A 19,321-nucleotide genomic window follows, 5' to 3' on the forward strand; every position below is an offset into this window, starting at 1 on the left:
AATTAAAATAAGTCATATATCAAAACCTCTATTTAATCCAAGACATTTTTACCATGGTATTTTTCAGATGAAGAGTTAATTTCCTAATTTGATCTGCCCCTCTACACCACAAAGGTTTATGCAAAGAAAAGAGAAGTAATGGAAGTTAGTTGCAGGGAAAGGCTGGACAACTGTGTTGCTTTCAACTGAAACCAGTTGTTTAACTTCAACCTCAGGTACGGAACCATTAATACTAGCGTGGAAACCTAACCCTTGGAGAAGTGAAATCCATTCTCAACTTCTTTTCCGCAACTCCAAGTGAGTTCCAAATCAAAAAGCAGGTTGTGAAATCTTATTAATTACTCAGAAATTAATTTTCAAACCCTAAAAATGTCACTTGTTTAAAAAAAAAAAAAAGCTGTATTTCTGTTTCTTATATTCACTAAGACTGTTATGCTATTGACAACAAACCTAAATGGAACTAGAACCATGAATTTTTGCTATAAAAGTTTGTTTGACTTGCCAAGTCTTCTTCAAAGAAACTTGAAAATATAAAGTCAGTTCTGCAATTACCTTAATTATACAAGGTTTTACAATAATATTTTTTCAAGATCCTAGGAAAACTTTCATTGTAGAAAAGTGATAGTGAAGTGTGGTTTTGAACAAAGACAACTTCAAGTCAAACAATTAAAATATTTTAAACAGTGGCTCAGTGTTATAATATAAATCCAGACTGTAAGTAGTTTGATCAGCAAAATTAAAATCTTTGCTTCCAGTTTTTTGAAATGTTGAAATAGTTAAGTTACCCTCTTAGGATAAACTCAGAATATTAATAGCTCACCATTTATATTCCAAAGAATAACATAAATTGATCTTTTAAGATGCTCCAAACTACTGACCTTTCAACTAGGACTATCTATTATTTCATAAAACCATTTTCTCAGCAAGGAAAAACATAAATGCCCTGCACATGAGTACAACACACAACTAAAGGAGACAAGAAGGCAAGCAATACACTTCTCTGAAGAACTTCTTCCAAAGCCTATAAAACTTTTCAGAGTAGATACACAGCCATTTACGGGGGAGAGGAGCTGCTGCTAGGGACTGTGCGAGAATGATGCCAGGGCATATATGCAGTTAAATGCTTAATCCAAAGAAGTAAAGTTCACGGCAAACTCTAATTATAAATGAGAAGACTTTACTTTTTTAAAATACAAGAAAATTGGCAGGAAAACTTTGATGAGACGTTCAGAGGGATGGCATGTGAATAGTAAAACGTTGTCTGCACTGACAGCATTCAAGTGATCAACAGGGCTGCCAGTGGCACAGAAGCAGCCCAGCTGGCAGCCACACGACTGTATCACAGCATTGTGCTCAGGCTGCAGAACCAGCCATTAAGTGACCTGGACCTCACTAACAAAACCTGAGAATTCTCTTGATGTATCAGTGGATAAAGCACATCACAAAAACATGCTGAGTGAGGCCTGACAGCTTGCTAAGTATAACAGGAAAAGGAACAGAGGAAAAGATCTTTTTTCAGTCTGTAATGTCTGATCTCTTAGCATCCCTATCTTTAGGGCACGTAACTAAATCTGCTGCAGTATTGTTATAAAGAGAGGGCACTAGCTGTGAATATATAGATATTCCATCTCCTTAAATGCAGCTCTTAAATAAAGCTCTTCTTTTTGATAATGTGTGAAACGAGGACAGCAACTACTACACCAAACAGGGCGACTCCAAAAGAGCCTAGCGGACAGGAAGATGGAACATGAGCAAGTTTGCATAGTGCAGGACATCTACCCACGTCTGGCAGGTCTCCTCAATGAGGGGAACATATCCCATCCTGCCACACAGCACAGCAACACCTGAAAGAGTTAAGGAGAAAAGACACACCATCACATTAGTTTATGCAGGAGATACCTCAGCTGTTCAAGGAGGATTGTACTCTTCAGCAGCAGATCAAGAAAGATAAAAAAGTCAGGCATAAAGAGAAGATGAAAAACTACAACGACACTCATGCCAAGACCAATTCAGCACTGCTGTCAACACCCCTAGCACCAGAGGGTAGGACACAGCCACAGAAGTGGGTCCTTATGCACTGCCAAATGACAGGAGAGGTGGGAAATGGCTTGGTGCCTGGCTCTGGTGAAAGAAGGTGGCACTAAGGCAGGTGAATAAACATATGACATACTGCCAGTAGAGCAGCACAAGTTAATACTTTATCTTCAGTTTGGCATGGCTGTGGAGAGAGGTTCTGTACAGTGCCAGGAAGTCTCTCCTGTTCACAAAATATTCCACAATGATTACATGGGCTCAGCAACATCAGATCTACAAGTACAATACACAAGAACAAAGGAGATGGGTATATCTCATCTAAGACTGCCTAACCAGTTTGTCCCTAAAAAATATTGGTGCTGGAATCTACAAAGGTACAGGAGCTCCAATCAACAATGTGGCTTGGTCAGAGTATGCACTTGTTTTATAGCTGCAGCTGAAGGTGAGCAGTGACTGAAACTTGAGCTCATAATTCAAGGTCCTTCAAAATGGAAGACAGGTATTAAAGAACCAAAATGGAACTCTGGCAAAGATATTTGAAGTTGGGACAAATCCAAAAATATCAACTTAATTTACAGCAGAAAAAAATTAGGTTAGACAGTAGAAAAGCAGATAGCATAGACAGCTAATCAGAAGAGGAGACAGGCTGCATTCGACCAAAGATCCACCTAGTCAAATCTTCTGTCCCTGACTATTGCCAGCAGCTGACGTCTAGGGAGAAATACAAGAACACAGAAAGCATAGGATCACCCTTGCCAGAATATTTTCTTGGGATATAGCAAGCTGGGACACAAAACACAGAGCCAAAGATGATATTTAAGATTTTTTTTGTCTCCAAGCTCATCAGAACTTTTCTGAACCATGAAAACTTTCCCACCCATAACACTCATAAAACAAATTGTAACCTAATTCCATGCTGTGAGAAGCACATCTTTGTTTCCAATTTGTCTGTTGCTAGTTACATTTGAGGTTCATTAACCCTTGTACAGGAAGGCAAACAGAACCTGAAAGACCACATGCAAAAGAAGTAAGCTCATTGCTGTAAATTTCAAAATCATTTATCCTATATGAACTACTTTATGATAATTTTCACTCATCATTACCTCAGAGTAACAAGGTCTTTCTACAGTTCTTCCATCTTCATATTTACTAATTTTAATAACCTTTTATCACCAAACTATGTCATTTCAGAATTTGCATCTTGTCTAGATCATCTGTAAATATACAGTACAGCACAGAGAGCTACCCTTTTTAGGCTGATGAGCTATCATTTATTAAGATCAATATTTTCACTCAGATTCCATTAAAAAAATATTTTTGCACAAAGTGTTCACATATAGAAAACCTGACTCATCATCTTCCATCTGGATCATTAACAGCTCTGCTTACAAATTTGGAATGGATTCCTTGGGTATCTAAACACAGTGCTCCCTCAAAAGAAGGAGCCAGACTGGATGGGGCCTTGAACAAGCTGGCAACCATGGCAGGGGTTGAATCTAGATGATCTTTACAGTTCCAATCCAAAAATATTAAAGGGACAATTGAGAGGAACTGCTGGGTGACTTCTTGGTATTGTATGACCAGGAGATAAAATAGTAAATGAGGTTCTAAGTGTGTGCATGTAAAATTATGTATATCAGAAAAATAATAACTGCTATTATGAAACACATTAATATATCCTAACTGTTCATTAAATACATGAGAAAATATTAGCAATCAAGAATAAGATCTTATTATGATGCTACACAGTAAGAAAAGATGGCAACTCAATGTCCAACAGCAGTCAAAAAAAATCAAATCTTAGAAATTCAGACAAAGCAGACAACCCAAAGATCATGTATATATCAACGGTTCACAAATGCCTTGAGTATTATATACAATTCTAGCCCTTCCTATCTCAAAAAAAATAAATAGAACAAGATAATCAGGGATACTGACTAGTTTTCATATGAAGTAATGACTTACAGTTTTTTTCAAGGGATGATGGGAAGTAGAGAGGGGTACTTGACAGGTCTACAAAATCATTAGGGACATACAGAGGTTGGCTAGGAATCAGCTATTTATGATGTCATTTAATAAAGGAACCAAAAAAAAAAAAAAAAAATCAAAATAGGTCAGCCAGAGCCAGACTCAGAGCAAACTAATTCGTGCAACTTCTTGCCAAAGGATACTATGAAACTGAGTTTACAATGGTTCAAGTGAACAACAGTCAACTACATAAAAAAGAAAACTACTGAGTTACTGAAAATACATAGTAAGTATATTTAGTGCAAGAAGTCCCTTACTAAAAAATGGAAAATAACTAGAGGGAAGAATAATTTATATTATCTGTGGTTTTGTACTTTTCCTTAGGCATCCACGTATGACCACAGTTGAATACAGATCTTTACTCTAGAATTTTACATTCATACATTATGTTTGGGAAGATGAAGAGAGGACAGAGAAATTATGCTCCCTGTAACTACATAAATTGAAATTGTTTTGCCCTAATTTCATTCAGCACATAAACACCTTTTTATGATATGGCACTACTTGCATACAACAAAGAATTCTACAAAGATTTCTACATTGTTTGCTAGAGAAGTGATCACAGACTTCTAGTAACATAGAACTTCCTTCCCCCCAAGGGGATTAGGCTTTTACCACATCATTAAATATTTAAAATCACACAAGACCCTACAGCATGAAGAAAATAACAGGGAAAAAGAATGCTTTTTAATCCATTTGTTGGTCACCATCAGTTGTCAAGGCTGACAAAAGGACAATCTGTTCCTGGAAATTCTGTTGAGCTGGTAGATGGTGATGGGAACAAGAGAAGAGATTCAAGTTTCATGTGCATTTTCAGAAGTTTTATGTAAGTGTTGATAGCTGCAGTATTGAATTGCATAAAGTGTTTTTAATTTGCTTCCATCCAATAGCTTTGCTTCAGTCTGGAAGCAAGTAAATAAGATTTCAATAACCCCTAACAATTGTTCAGTAATAATTTTAACACTGAAAATATATTAAAAAAAAAAAGTATCTGAGAGGCTTACATTTACTTCTAAGAGAAAAAAAGCTCTCATGGATAGAGCAATAGTTATACTCTCAAAATATTAAAACAGTTCATTCAACCAGCTAGAGATTTCTTTTTTATGTGCATGTGAACTAAAATTGCCATGCATATGGTGATGAATAAGAAATTAAGCAAGTTTATTAAAACATGCCAAGGATTTAAAAAAACACAAATCATAGAAATTACTTCCCATCACCATGTTTAGATTATAACATACAATTCACACACATGAAGCCTAAATAAAAAAACAAACTAAGCCTCTATTTTTGCCTTTAATACATCTACAGCTGCCTCTTTCTGGTTCCCTTACGTTTCAGTTCCAAAACTCTGCCCTAGCCTTTTGTCTTCACGCTACAGAGAATAGCAGTCATGTCAAGAAATCCCAGCTCTTGCCTGAGAGCCATGCAAGCTGCACAGCATAAGGGCATTCAAACCTTTCACCAGAAAGAGCCTGAGGAAAAGGAATTAAATGGGAAAAGGTGAGAAGGAGGAAGATGCTATATATGGCCAAACACTACCATGCTTCTCTCATGTTTCTTGTTTCTCCTTCCTCCTAATTGCTGAAGTGGCCATCAGAGAGCTTCTGCTCTGTTCAAGATTCTCAGGTATAACTGCATCAAAGCAAAAATTAGTTCAGAGAATCAGAAATATAGTATTCTTTATAATACTGCTATGCCAACATACTTTCTTTAAAGAATATGACACAACACACTTTTTAAAACATATCTATCTATATAATACATGTATATGTGTTTTTATGATATACACATATATGATACGTTTACATTATTTACATATCTATTCTATGTACACTACATATATTTTTCACAGAAATACAGAACTTTGCCATTGTATCAATGAGGTTTCATGTCTTCAACCATAATATACAAAAAATGGCAGCAAATTTGGCAATGTAGATACATATAGATCCAAATGAATATGGCCTAACACCAAATGGCTATGAAATTTTTAAAAGTGAATTACTAAAGTAATGGGAAAGGGTATGTTTAATAATAATAATAATAATTTAAACCGGTGCTATCACTGATCATCTTTAAAATATTAAAAAATAAAAAAAAAAAAGTGGCGTGGACGAAAAGACAGGACACAGGAATTTGTGGGTCATAAAGGAAAAAAATGAAACTAATACCTGCAATAAGCTAGAAGTTGTTTATAGATGTTAAGTGCTACTTTCCAGATTCATCTTTGGAGGTGTTTTATAGGATTCTCTTGAGGTGCTTTGTGAAAGTGGTTAAGCTACAGGTAGAATAATGTTTTTTTCCTTTTATACACTCTCTGAAAATTCACCATAATGCACAGTGATCACTTATAGGAGTGCATTGACAAAGGTTCATATCCCTTGATTGTGGATGGCATAGGTGCATTTGGTATAATTTGGACAGCAAAGAATCTGGTCCTGATTACAAGTTTAGCATGATTGGAGATATTAAAAAGCCAGAATCTGTGGCTCGGGGAAAACTTTCACAGCAGAGTTTTGGGGTTTTTTCTGATATAAGCAGCAAAGGCATACAGGTTATCTGTGCAAGTCCCAGGATACAATGATACGAGAAAACGAGACGCTCCTGTCCTGGCAGCCCTCTTTTAGTAGCGAAGCACTGAGGTGCCTGCCGGCTGCCTGGGCGGCTCTGGGAAGCACGGGCACGGCAGGCCGGGCGGCTCTGGGAAGCACGGGCACGGCAGGCTGAGAGGCTCTGGGAAGCACGGGCACGGCAGGCCGGGCGGCTCTGGGAAGCACGGGCACGGCAGGCCGGGCGGCTCTGGGAAGCACGGGCACGGCAGGCTGAGAGGCTCTGGGAAGCACGGGCACGGCAGGCCGGGCGGCTCTGGGAAGCACGGGCACGGCAGGCCGGGCGGCTCTGGGAAACACGGGCACGGCAGGCTGAGAGGCTCTGGGAAGCACGGGCACGGCAGGCTGAGAGGCTCTGGGAAGCACGGGCACGGCAGGCCGGGCGGCTCTGGGAAGCACGGGCACGGCAGGCCGGGTGCCTCAGCACCCTGGCCAGCTCCGGCCGGACAGCGAGCGGAGCCCGGAGCCGCACTGCGCCTTCCAGTCCACCACAAATGTCAGTGACATGCTACTAGGTCACACAGGTTGAGAGGAACACATTTGAATAGCTTGTATTTTAATAGGAATTTTCAAGGAGATCTCTGATTTAAAGGTTTCTGAAGCACAGAATATGCCAGAAGATAACCGATGCTAAAGTTTGGAAAGGATAAATGAAACTACTTTGGTAACTATGGGCCATCAGCTCGACAATCCCAGACAAATAAGGGGACTTGACTAATAAAGAGCTAAAGCAAGACACTATAACTACAGCCATTCAATTAATTTCCCCTTCCCATCAACTTTTTACTATGGCATTACAAGTTTGGCCTATAGGAATAATAGTTACTATGGCACTCATGCTTCTGTAAGACATCTAAGTTTATATCACACAGTACAGTTTCTCTTTCTGCCAGAAAATCAATAGGTCATACATTAAATAATAGGTCCCAAAATATAAGGTAACTGAACAAGCATCCTCTAATTACTCCCATAGGAAGCAATTTCTTACTTAATACTGAAACTTTTTTACTCAGGAAAAAATTATGAAGTTTGTAATTGATACTGATATCGGGAAGTGATAAAGGACAAATGGCATCAACAGGTTACACAGACAGAAATCAAACTACACACGTGCCAACTTAGATAAAAGAAGACATTATCCAACAAGGACCAAAGAATAAATGGAAACATCACCTAACATGATGCAGCAATCAGCAATCTTCTGATATATGCATCTGCTGGAGTATTAAAGTTATGACAACTATGGATGAATAGAAAAATAAATACTAAGAGAGATCATAATACCTCTCTATCTGCTCCTGGTAGGATTGCTGCCAGAATATCATATTCAGTTCTGGTGTTCAAAATTACGAAACTTGGTTCCTTCAGATTATCTAATCGAAATTGCTTTAGTCAAGAAAATTGCAATAGATCTTCATCCTGACACACAAATCGTACAAGTAAAAGGTTGAATCTTTAGATTCCTTAAACACATACAAATATCTCAAATATCTTTACTTTTCATTAATAAAGATATTCTCATAGAATACTTGATTAACTCTTTCAATGGATTCCTCATTACTGACAATTCTTAAAAGACAACACAATGACTTCCCACACTATATACTCTCAATCAACTACTGCTGGCACACATAATTCAGAGAAGTAATAGGAAGCTGGTTTTACACAAAGTTAGCCTCAATGATCACAATTCACACAGTCAGAGATAAGTGATGAGGTTTTTGTCTTTGAAAATTAATTATACAAGCACATTTCATTATGAAAATACAATTATCCTAGGCATATTTAGTTTGCTGGGACTATCTTAAGTTCAGAAAAAACATTCCAGGGATCAGTTGAAAAAACAAAACATGCCAGAATGATGAGGCATGAAAATCACTAAGTTTATGTATTACAAACATGGGGGTCAAGAGACTCTCAAAAATTATAAGAATTTCCTACACATCAGAAAAGTGAACAGTGCAAGATCAGATTTTAACTATCTTCCAAACAAATGTACAATTATTTCCAAAAACAAAAGAGCAACGTTTCTCAGAAACCTTTACAGGCTTTCATTTTATCTCTTACTTAAATAATAAAAAGCATTGCATAACAGTGTTACATGTTTTAGGAAATACTGGCTGTATGTAAATAAAAATATTCAATTCCAAATCACTCCAAACTAAAGCCTGGGCTACAGAAATAATCCTGGTTGTATTGTTGACCTATAACCTGACATATTTGTATATTTTGAATGTTTGAACACTTGATCTATACCAATAATTTGTTAAAAAAATAGAAGTTTTATGTCAGATTGACTGAGAGGAGATGTAATTTTGTAGATATGGAAACAGTTACACATGACACCATAATGGCAGAGTGTAATAACCCTACATTGACAGCATTCTCTAAGTTCTTGAATTTACATATACGAAATACAATTCTATTGACAAAAGTTGTAAGTATTTTCCTTTTCTTTTTTTCTTTAAAAAATGACACCAACAGTCATTACATTTGCTTGGAGCATATTCAGTTTTAAACTGTGGTAAGATGCTTCTGCATTTTGAAATTGTTATTTAAACAACAAGTAATTTCTACTCTATAAAAGCATAATGTGGACACACAATTGTATGGCAAGCAGGGTTACGAGATTTCTACTGAGAAACGGGAAATATTCAATTATATGAGTGAAATCTGTGTACAATCGGGGTTTTTTTTAGTAATATCAGAAGCTAGAATAGAAATAATACAGTTAAGAATAGTAATAACTACATTCTTATTTATTAAGACCAAGATTCAGCTTTTACATGTTTCAGAACAAGGAGTATAAAAGCACTTTATAAAATGTCAGCCCCAAATATGAGCAACAGCTACTGCATGACTACTCATATGTCAGCCACAGTCCTGATTCAGACCATAAATCAATTCTGTCCAAACCTTTACTCCAGGAAAAAGAAATATTTCAGTGAGCCTTTACATGTTGATGCAGGGCCTCACAATAGAATTGAAGTATTAACTGCCAGTTCCAACAAGCCAGACAAAGTACAGCTGCTCCCTGATTACAAAGGGAAAATTGACTGATCAAGGAAAGATACAGAAGCACTTCCACGTGTCTGAGGTATCCTAGGCTCAAAATTAATGAAACATATCAGAACAACAGGAAGGCATGTCCAGCCTGAAATTATCAGCCTGCCAAATTTCCTTCAAATTTATGGAGAAGAAAGTGCACCATCACCTCAAAGCAGCTTTCCATGTAAAATGTTCCTCTTTCTCTCGTGTCCTCCCTGAACTGACAATAGGCAGGAAAACCTGTCAGCTGAGCACACAGGCTACAGTAAATGAAAGGATCTGGTTATGACTATCTCAGCTATGCATTCAGGGTGAAGTTGCATATAACAGCATGACCTAGCAAGAGTTACAAACATGTATCAGCCTAAAAAAAATACAAACTCCCTTTTTACAATCATTCTCTGCCACGTTAGTGAGTTGACTCTGTGTAGCTCAGAGATCAATGGGCACTAGAAAAGGCTCAGGCAGAGAACATAATTTTCCACTTAAAAACAGCAGCCAACTGTTAGACTGATTTAACAGTAATGTGCAATTTCATCTGCAGGAGCTAACATGTGAAAAATATTCTTATATCTATGTACATCCATAAATAAATAACAACTATCACCAGTCAATAACAGAGATTCTTTCCTGCACACATCTCCTTTACTATGGGAGGGTCACAGTTTGCTCCTCAGCTTCAACATCAATTTTTTAGCTCTTGGCTGATCAAGACAAGACCTGACTGAGTTAGCTAGCATGTTGCTCCCACAAGACCACTCAGTCTTCTCTTTATACGAATCTATCCTGTGACTCTTTCAAGATTTTTCTCTAACTAGAAGAATTATTCAACAGGTTTCCTGACTGGATACACTGCCTTGCTCAAAACTGTAATTTCACCCAAAACCATCATGATTATCATAATCTCTAGATTTTAATGAAAAAGCACAGAATGTCACAAAGAAAAAGAACAGTGATCCAGTCAATTCTTCTCCTTCAACTCTCAGACTACAACATGACAGCTTGTTCTAGGCTGACTTGACTTAGGGAATTATACTTTGATTTTATTTATAGACTACTGCAGATGGAAAATCAAAGCATCACATATGAACAGGGCATTCAATTCAATCAAACTCAAGGAAGAACACAGTCATTCTTCCTCTGATACATTTTCTATCAGTTGATAATGTCCATTCTAGATCTATTAAGCTCAAGATGCTTATAAATTGAAAGACAAGAAAATAATTATTTCAAGGCAGCTTATAACTCAACTTAAGAATACAAATACATTCTAAAAAGTCACCAGTTATATGTTGAAAAGTATATTCTATTTACGGATCACTGCCTCCTTTTTTTTTTAATTCTTCAACACTGCAAAGCTAGAGTCATACTTCATATGCTCAGAAGTCACACTGCTTGCCACGAGTGGCATTTGAAGCATTACTATGGCAACAAGTAAAGTTGACAGCTACAAGACACATCCTGCTGATACACCACATAACCAAGCAATCTAATTCTTACTATGTTGAACAACATTCTATCAAATAAGTTTTGTTAAAACCCTCACTAAAACGTTAGTATTTGTTGCTTCTGTCATGCTCTGTCTCAGGGTACTATCTGAGAATTATCTGGGAAGTGACAGAGAGCAATATGAACCCCGCTCAGAATCAATAAGCAGCTGTTGACTGAAGACAATTCCCAAGTACTAAAAAGACACAAGCTCTGAAAGGCAAGATTTCTCCCAACTGTGGATGAGTCTAGTGGAACAAATTTTTATTTGTTATAACTTCAGTTATGGGAGAAGTGTATAAAAAACTATAAACACACTGGGATGACACAAAACCTGATTCTTTATGCTTTCCCACATTGGAGCTCCACAGTAGTAACCTGTACCTGCAACAAGTAACTAATCCCCTTGCAACACCAGGACAGAAAAATACGGCTACATAGTAAACAGATTTGACATCCTCTGCGAGCTCCCAAAGCAAGTTCAGCATATTTTACTCTTTCTTTACACATCAGACAGCTTTGTACTTTAAAATAAACTTACTCTCTTTACCAATACCATCAGTAATCTGGCAAACTTCATCCATGAAAGAGGCCTTCAACCCTTCCAACTACTACTTGCACTGAAATGCAAGGCTAAGCTACATACACACGTTTCTCCAAAAGGAAGTAAAATTAGCGGATGGAGTTCCTCATCAGTGCAATTCTCAATAATTGATTAATCTCTTCAGACAAAAAGCAACAGCATGAAATAACAATTGAGTGATGCAATTCTGTGATGAAAAGTTCTCAAACACACAGGACAAGAACCACAGGAAAACACGCTTGAACATAATAAAGAAAATATTTTTACATTTTTGACAAAATAGTTTTGTTAAAGACACTCAAGACTTCTTCAGTTTCTCAATTTGCCCTCCTTTCCTTGCTCCTCTCAAGTTAAATCTTTCCCTTCTCCCCAAAAAAACTTCTCAAGTTTTCCAATATTGAGCTCCATTAATTGAAAAATAATTTTGAAAAATAATTGATCAAAAGTTGTGACTTGCACAACATCTCAAAAATGGGAAAATAATTCTCAACCAGATGAAGAGGTGAAGCACCAGAAGGCCAGATTTTATTGCTTGAATTTTCTACTACTTAGGTTTCAAGACTAGTAACCTGTAAGCTCATATAGAGAATGATAGACTATAATTTTAAACAGCTAAGAATAGCATCTCAATTTCATAAGCAGCTTAAAAAGAAAAATCCCAGTTACTAGATTCTCTCAAAAGCACACTACTAAACACCTAGCACTGAAGCAAAGGGAGGGGAGTATTCTGCTTCTAAAATTTTAATAAATAAATGTAGCTGTAAAGGAAAAGTAAAAGACTAGATGATATTTTCAAAGAAGTTTTATGAAAGAACATACAAGATATAGTTACTAAAATACACATTAGATAGTACCCAATATTTCTAACAAAAAGAGAGAAGTCAAGCTTTATTCTGCCACTGCATGACAGAGAATACAGTACAAGCATTAAAGCACTCTACTTGTGCATGGCAAGCAGAAAAATGAAACTGTCCCATTTATTTTATATATAACATATATATTATTTCCACTTTAAAAATTAACATGTTTAATTCCCCCTTAAGTACCCTAGATACTATACTCTTAAACAGAAAGGAAAAAAAAAAAAAAAAGCAGCCAAGTGAAAGATTTGAAAAAGTTTCTTTCACTCTCATCCTGAACAAGACGTCAAGCTCATAACAAGAAAATTTTAAACACACATGACCCGTAGCTCTTGAATTCCTTAAGATAAACCTTGTATTTTGGAAATTTTGTATGTTTTAATTCTTGCCCATCAATACGCTAACAATTGGCCCTTCAGATTGATCTGCTAAATCCATGGCACAACACACTGCTCAGAGAGATCAGTCAAAGGAAGCTCAGGTTTCTTGAGCTGAGAGTTTTTTCACAGAACGAGGGAGGAAGGACAGTGGCTGGTCCATGTGCCACAACTGTGCATCCCTGTGAGACCATGATGAATCCTGGTGTCTTGTACTGAAAAGGCAGCTGTTTCTCCTCCCCTCCAGCCTAACACAAAGGCTTTGTGTAGTGCTTCCCCAGAGAAAAAGAAACAGACAAGGCAAGACACGGGAATACACAGAAACTGTCAATCTCCTTTGTAAAGTACCAATTCATTCCCACTAGATAAACAAGCCCTTACTAAAACAGAAAACACAGTAGTATATTAATATACCACACACTGCAACTTCACATACTTAACAAATGCTTAACCTTCTGTACATATAGATCTAGCACTGGTAGAAACTGATGGTTTAGAATCCAGTTTAGAACAAGGAAAACCCTGCTCCTATCTCTCTTCTGTTTTACTCAAAAATCTTTTTGATATAATCAGCCACACTGAGAAAAGCCTCTCTGGAATTTGTGATGTCAGAAGTATCAGAGCCTGCAGGATGCAGCAGCAGTACAATGACTACACTAAACATAAGCGACATCACGATATTCCAGTCGCTCAATTTGTTCTTATTCTAACCTCATCCTTCTCAAACAGGAAGTTTAAAAAGATGCTGAGCTTCAAATAAATAATGGTACATCAAGAATATATTATAGAAGAACAAAGTATTTTTTAGATTAAATTGGTTCCATCTTTACATTTTTTAAACTGTATCTTGATGCACTGTTTTCAAAATAACTTTTGACAAATGACTACTCATACTATTGCAGTCAAACTTTACTGTATCTAATTTGACAGGCCAAACAAATGTTAACAAGTATACCTCTGATTTAATAAGTTAAGAAAGTTCTACTACTTTGTTAAACATAATTCACTCTGTAAAGCAAATGAATCATCATCATCAAGAAAGTATTCAGGACAACATAAACACAAAATAAAAATGCTGGGTATTTTTGTATCATGAATTCATACAATTAAGACTTGAAAAAACATTACCAAAATTCAAACAAGAGCAGCAAAATAAGTCCTAACCTTTTGTTTTCCCAGCTAAAATGAACTAACAAGCATAGGTAGCATGTGTTCAACAGAGGCATGGCACTAACTACATAGAATGCGTTTTAAAAATCTACTAATTTTTTCCAGAACCACAACACAGAAACTAACCACACACTTTAAGGCTAAGATACTTAAATAAATAGAGTATGATTTATTTTAAAGCTCTCAACATTCCTGCAATATAGTTTATTAATTCAGAACATTTAAGCTGAAATTACACTGGTTGTGCACGCGGCTAACTAAGAAAAGCCACTACAGACAATTTTATAACTCATTTTCTGTAGCCCTTTTCGGCTTGATTATAAACACGGTAGAAGGTTCTCAAAAGGCTGTGGTGTACTCCGGGGTCATTTCTTTGTGTCCATCTCCCTCCACCCCCACGATAATACATCAATATTATAATTATTTGCACTCCCACCCCCACTTACACTAGCAGTTGTTTCCAACTGCTCTGGCTCACCCCAGAGGTTACAAACCTCGTAGCGAGCTTTGTCCTCTCATTGCTCTAGAGTGACAACAGAAGCCTAAGGATGCCGCTGCAGCTCCAGAGATCATCTGTAGACTTGGGAACAAGGTGCTTTCCCACTTCCCCTTTGAAAAGCTAAAAGTACTTGAAATAACGTATTTTTAACGCCGTTCCACACGCAGTCTGTGTGTTCCCCCGAGCGCCGTGGTGCGCGCACCCGCGGCCTAGCCAGGCATATCTGTATGCACGGATCGATGCAAGTGCCGCTAATGGCTCCAGCACTTAGAGCGCCAGGCGACAGACAGCCCGCTTCCCATCCAGCCGTGCCCACACAGCAGCCGTCACACGCATGCCACAACCCAGAGCTGCAAATACAGACGCAGCTATTTTAAAACAGAGATCTTCCGCCGTCAGAACACGTAAATTTCTGTACCATTTGCCTTCTTGCAGCAAGTGGGAGGGACAAAAAAAAAAAAAATTAAAAAAAAAAAAAAAATCTGGTGCCTATAAATCTGAGTTCTCCGTAGAGGCCGGGGCAGCGCTGACTGCTGCTGGAGCCCGCCAGACCTGCCGACCGAACTCCACGGAGGGGATCGCCCCGTCCTGCCCCACTGGAATAAGCGCTCCCCGGGCCGGGCCGTGGCCCCCGGAGCTCCCGCGCCCAGCAAACTCCCTCTCCCGCGGGGACAGAAACCGCGACACGGCTCCCACGCAGCAGCCGCTGGGGCCGGGCCGGCGGCCGCCGGAGCCCGCGGGCCGCGCCCCGCCGAGGCGGCCGGAGCGCCCGCGGGGACGGGGCGCGGGGTAACGGCGGCGGCCGCGCCGCAGCACCGCGAATCCTCACCTGGAACGGGGCCGAGGCGGCGGCTCCTCGGGGCGGCGCGGCGAGTCTCGGCGGCGCCCCCGGCCCCACAGGGGATGCTGTGCGCGGCGCGGGGCGGGGGCTACAGCGGCGCCCCCCGGCCCAGCCTCCGCCCCATGGCGTGCGGCGCGGTCTCTATGGCGACTGCAGAGCCGGGCCGGCCCGCGGGGAGGGGTAACGGCAGCGCGCAGGCGGAGGGCGCTCAGAGGGTCACGGGGTGGTTCGCAGCGCTCCTCACGGGGGCTGAGCCCCTCGCCGCGGCCGCCGCCATCCCTGCGGCAGTGCCGGCCGGAGCCCGGCCGCGCTCGCCCGCGCCGCCGCCCCCGCGCTCGCCCTTCCTCGGCCGCGGCGCCACCGAGCCCGCTGTCCCCCGGGGCACCGCCCACATCCCATTTCCGGAGCGGTGATTGGGCAGCTGCTGAGATTCCTCATGGGCGATTGGCTGTTAGCGCGGTCAGTCCGGCGCCGGGGGCGGGCGCACCTGGACGCGGCGCTGTGCGGTGCCGGGTTGGCTGAGCCGGCGAGCTCCGGTACAGCCGCGGCCGCCCCCGCGCAACCCTGGGGCCGAGCCGCGGGGTGGGCGCCGGAGTTCCCGTTCCCGACGAGCTTCCGAGGAGCAGCGCCCGTGCAGGGGCTGGCGCCGGCCCTGGGCGCTCGCCGCCGCAGGGCCGCTGCCGGCGGGAAGCTGGGTCCTGGTTGCGGTGCCACCTCCGCCTCAGCAGCCGGGGCTCGGCCGCGCCGTCCGCGCCTGGTCGGGCTGCCCGGGGCCTGATGGGCGCAGGCCGCTGCCCGGCCGCGGGTGGGGCGAGAGGGCCGAGGAAGGAGAGGCCGGGGCAGGGGTCCTGCTGGGGCACAGCAGGGCACCCCTGGGCTCCGCAGAGTGACAGTAGGAAACGGTGGATGTGTCCCGTGCCTAGGTGAGTACGGCCTTCGAAGGGAAGGCTTCCCGCTCTCACAGGTGACTCCTCACTGCAGGCAGGACTCGTGAGGCCACGGAGCGGGCGCTCCTCGGTGGGTGCCGTCATCGCACAACAGCCCGCAGGACGTGCTTGTAGGCCACGGTGTCAGCCCAGAGGCTGGATCCATCTGGCACACCTAGAAGAAGCCTGTGCTGTGGGAAAGAGGAAGGACAGATTTGCTCTGCTCACAGCAGCTTGTATGATGCTATGTATAAACATACCGTAGCGTTCACCACATTGAAGTTTCCTTAAGTGGGAAAAAAAAAAAAGAAAAGTGCCTTTATTTCCCTACTGCCAGCCAGATAAGAAGATAGTGTGAATAATTTAAGCCTTTTCTTCGTTCATCACAAGGAGATCATAGTTAAAGAGTAAAGTTAGGAAACAGTATCTTCTCCTGCTACTTTATGAAAAGGAAGATTTTAGCTCTGGTAGTTTAGGAGTGAGTTACCCAGAACTGGGAGCAGTGAAACCCCCAACAGTTGTGAGTTGCTCAGTGTCAGTTTTAGGAAGATGCTTCTTCATTAACAAAGGGAATTGCCTCAAGCAGTGGGCCACTAGTCATAGTGGTGTGGATAAACATTGGTGAAAAGCATACATTTCCCTATATGTAGTGAATGCATACGTGTATTGTGTGTCCTAACAACTGAAGCAGTAAATAAAAAAGCTGATAGAGTGAAGAAATTTTAATTTTGTGAATAGAAATGAACCAATGTTGATGGCAATTGGTGGAGAAAGTTGCTTTTTTTATACACAATAGTACTTCTTTTCCTGGGTTACAAAAAGGAATTAAGGATTTTGCTTACATTTAAAAGGCACTTAAATTTCTCAGATAGAAAATATTCGACTGGAACTACATATTCCTTCAAATCTGTCTTAAAGGCATTGCAACAGTGACATTTATTTTAGGATAAGCAGCTCTTCTTATGCACCAAACAAATAATTTTTTCACATTCACTCTAAAGTAGACAGTGTTTTTCCTCCCAGATTATAACTGAGGGTAGATAAATACCCCAACCACCTCTTATTTTAAGTAATAAGTTTTGCCAACAAAACTTGCTGTGTGCTAGATGTAATGAGGAGCTCATGAATATGAATCCATTTGTGAAGAGTGCTTTATTGTTCCCCAGATAATTGACATGTTGCCTGAGGTGTACAATTCTTCAGGAGAATTTTCTGATTCAATTAAAGAGAATGGAAAAGCCTTAACAAACTTGTTTATCTGGTTTGTCTGTTTACCTGTTCATCATTTCAGATCCAAGGGGCATAGTTTTTCCCATCACTTTGGAACTTCACATTGACATCCACAGTATCATGGGAACCATACCAACAGTACCTGTCTTCTTGCACACTGAAAGCTTTAAAAGACCAAAAAGCCTTTCCTTCATTGTCAGTTGAAATACAGTGAGCTGTAAGTTTCCAAATTACCACATGCTCTTCATAAGCAGACAAGACCTGAATGGTTCGAATAAAAATCAAGCCAGGAAGAAAATAAACTAAAACTGAGCCTTTTCAAAAGGAAAATCTGTTTCCACTTATGTGAAGGAAGTCCTTAAAGAAAAGATCTAATCTTTTTTAACTCACTGCTCCAGAAATATACCAAGAAGTACTTCAAGGCCTTCTGTTCTACTATTTTAGGTTCATAGATGTTGGTAAGTATAACAGATACTAGCATTTCCTCTGTCAGTGCAGACTTCCAGAATATCTTTACCACTCACCAAAAAAACCCTGACCAAACCCAAAAAAACATCAGCACATTAAAATCTCTTATGTAAATATGAAATTGAACTACTCTAGTTTTTTGTTTGTTTGTTGTTTGTTTTGTTTTTTTTATAGTACATGTAGTTAAGCTCAGATGCATTGTGTTGATTTCCCTTGGAAAAAGCTATCCTGAGCCAAAAACTGTCCTATGCCCTTTGTTCACCTCTTGCATTGTTAGTTCTAGTTGGCTATCTCAGTGTAAAAATGTGTGTTGTTAGTCAGCAGCAGTAAACCACAGCAAATGAGCACCTGTTTCTTCTGGAGATTTTTACGTATCTCAGATGGTACAAAATAAATTAGTAAAGCAAAATGTCCTGGTTGCAGATGGGATGGAGTTAATTTTCTTTATAGTAACTGGTACAGTGCTGGATTTAGTATGAGAATAACGTTGACAACAGGCTGAAGTTTTAGTTAGGTTTGAGGTCTTCTTACTCTACATCAAGGACGTTTCACCTTCCTATGCTCTGCTAGTGAGGATGTACACAAGAATGAAGGCGAACATGGCCAGGACAGCTGACCCAAACTGTCCAAAGGGACATTTCATACCACAGAACATCAAGTTGGCCATGAGGTGCCAATGGCTGCTGGGGGACAGGCTGGGCATCAGTCAGTAGGTGGTAAAAAATTGTATTGTGCATCATTTGTTTCTCCTGGGTTTCATTTCTCTCTTCTTTCCCTTACAATTATTATTAGTAGTAATGTCTAATTGTTATTGTCTTGTATATTTTTTTTCAATTATTATTTTTTTTAATCTCAGCCCATGAGGTTTCCTTTTTCTATCCATTTTTTTCCTCACTGAGGCAGGGAGTGGGGGAGTGAGTGAGCAGCTGCTGGGACTTACTTGCTACCTGGGGTTAAACCCCAACACAGTGTGTTATCTTAATTCAATCCTAAATGTCTCACTTGACTGTAGACTGCAAGAAGTACTGCTCACCAAAACTCTGAAGTTAAAGAGCAGGAAGATTAATTACAGAAATTACTGCAAATCCCAAAGGCTTGCCAGACCAAACTTTATTGTAACCACATAGTTGCTATGAAAAGATGTGAACAAAAAAATT

At 40.2% G+C, this 19,321-nt stretch overlaps 1 protein-coding gene across 6 annotated transcripts in view; it reads right to left on the bottom strand.

Moving 5' to 3' along the window:
• TTBK2 (tau tubulin kinase 2) overlaps nucleotides 1-15,869 on the bottom strand; it is a 75,164-nt gene extending 59,295 nt beyond the window's left edge. The window contains exon 1 of one of the 6 annotated variants that reach the window (XM_086891774.1): nucleotides 15,529-15,869. The gene's annotated coding sequence lies outside the window, so the exon portion shown is untranslated. Of the gene's footprint in view, nucleotides 1-14,694; nucleotides 15,479-15,528 lie in introns of those variants that run through there. The other 5 variants (XM_086891771.1, XM_086891775.1, XM_086891773.1 and 2 more) reach the window with 5 other exon arrangements.
• Between the last annotated feature and the right edge of the window lie 3,452 nt (nucleotides 15,870-19,321).

This window comes from Cyanistes caeruleus, chromosome 6 (assembly GCF_971803275.1).
Source record: "Cyanistes caeruleus chromosome 6, bCyaCae1.hap1.1, whole genome shotgun sequence".
In the NCBI taxonomy this organism is placed as follows: domain Eukaryota; kingdom Metazoa; phylum Chordata; class Aves; order Passeriformes; family Paridae; genus Cyanistes; species Cyanistes caeruleus.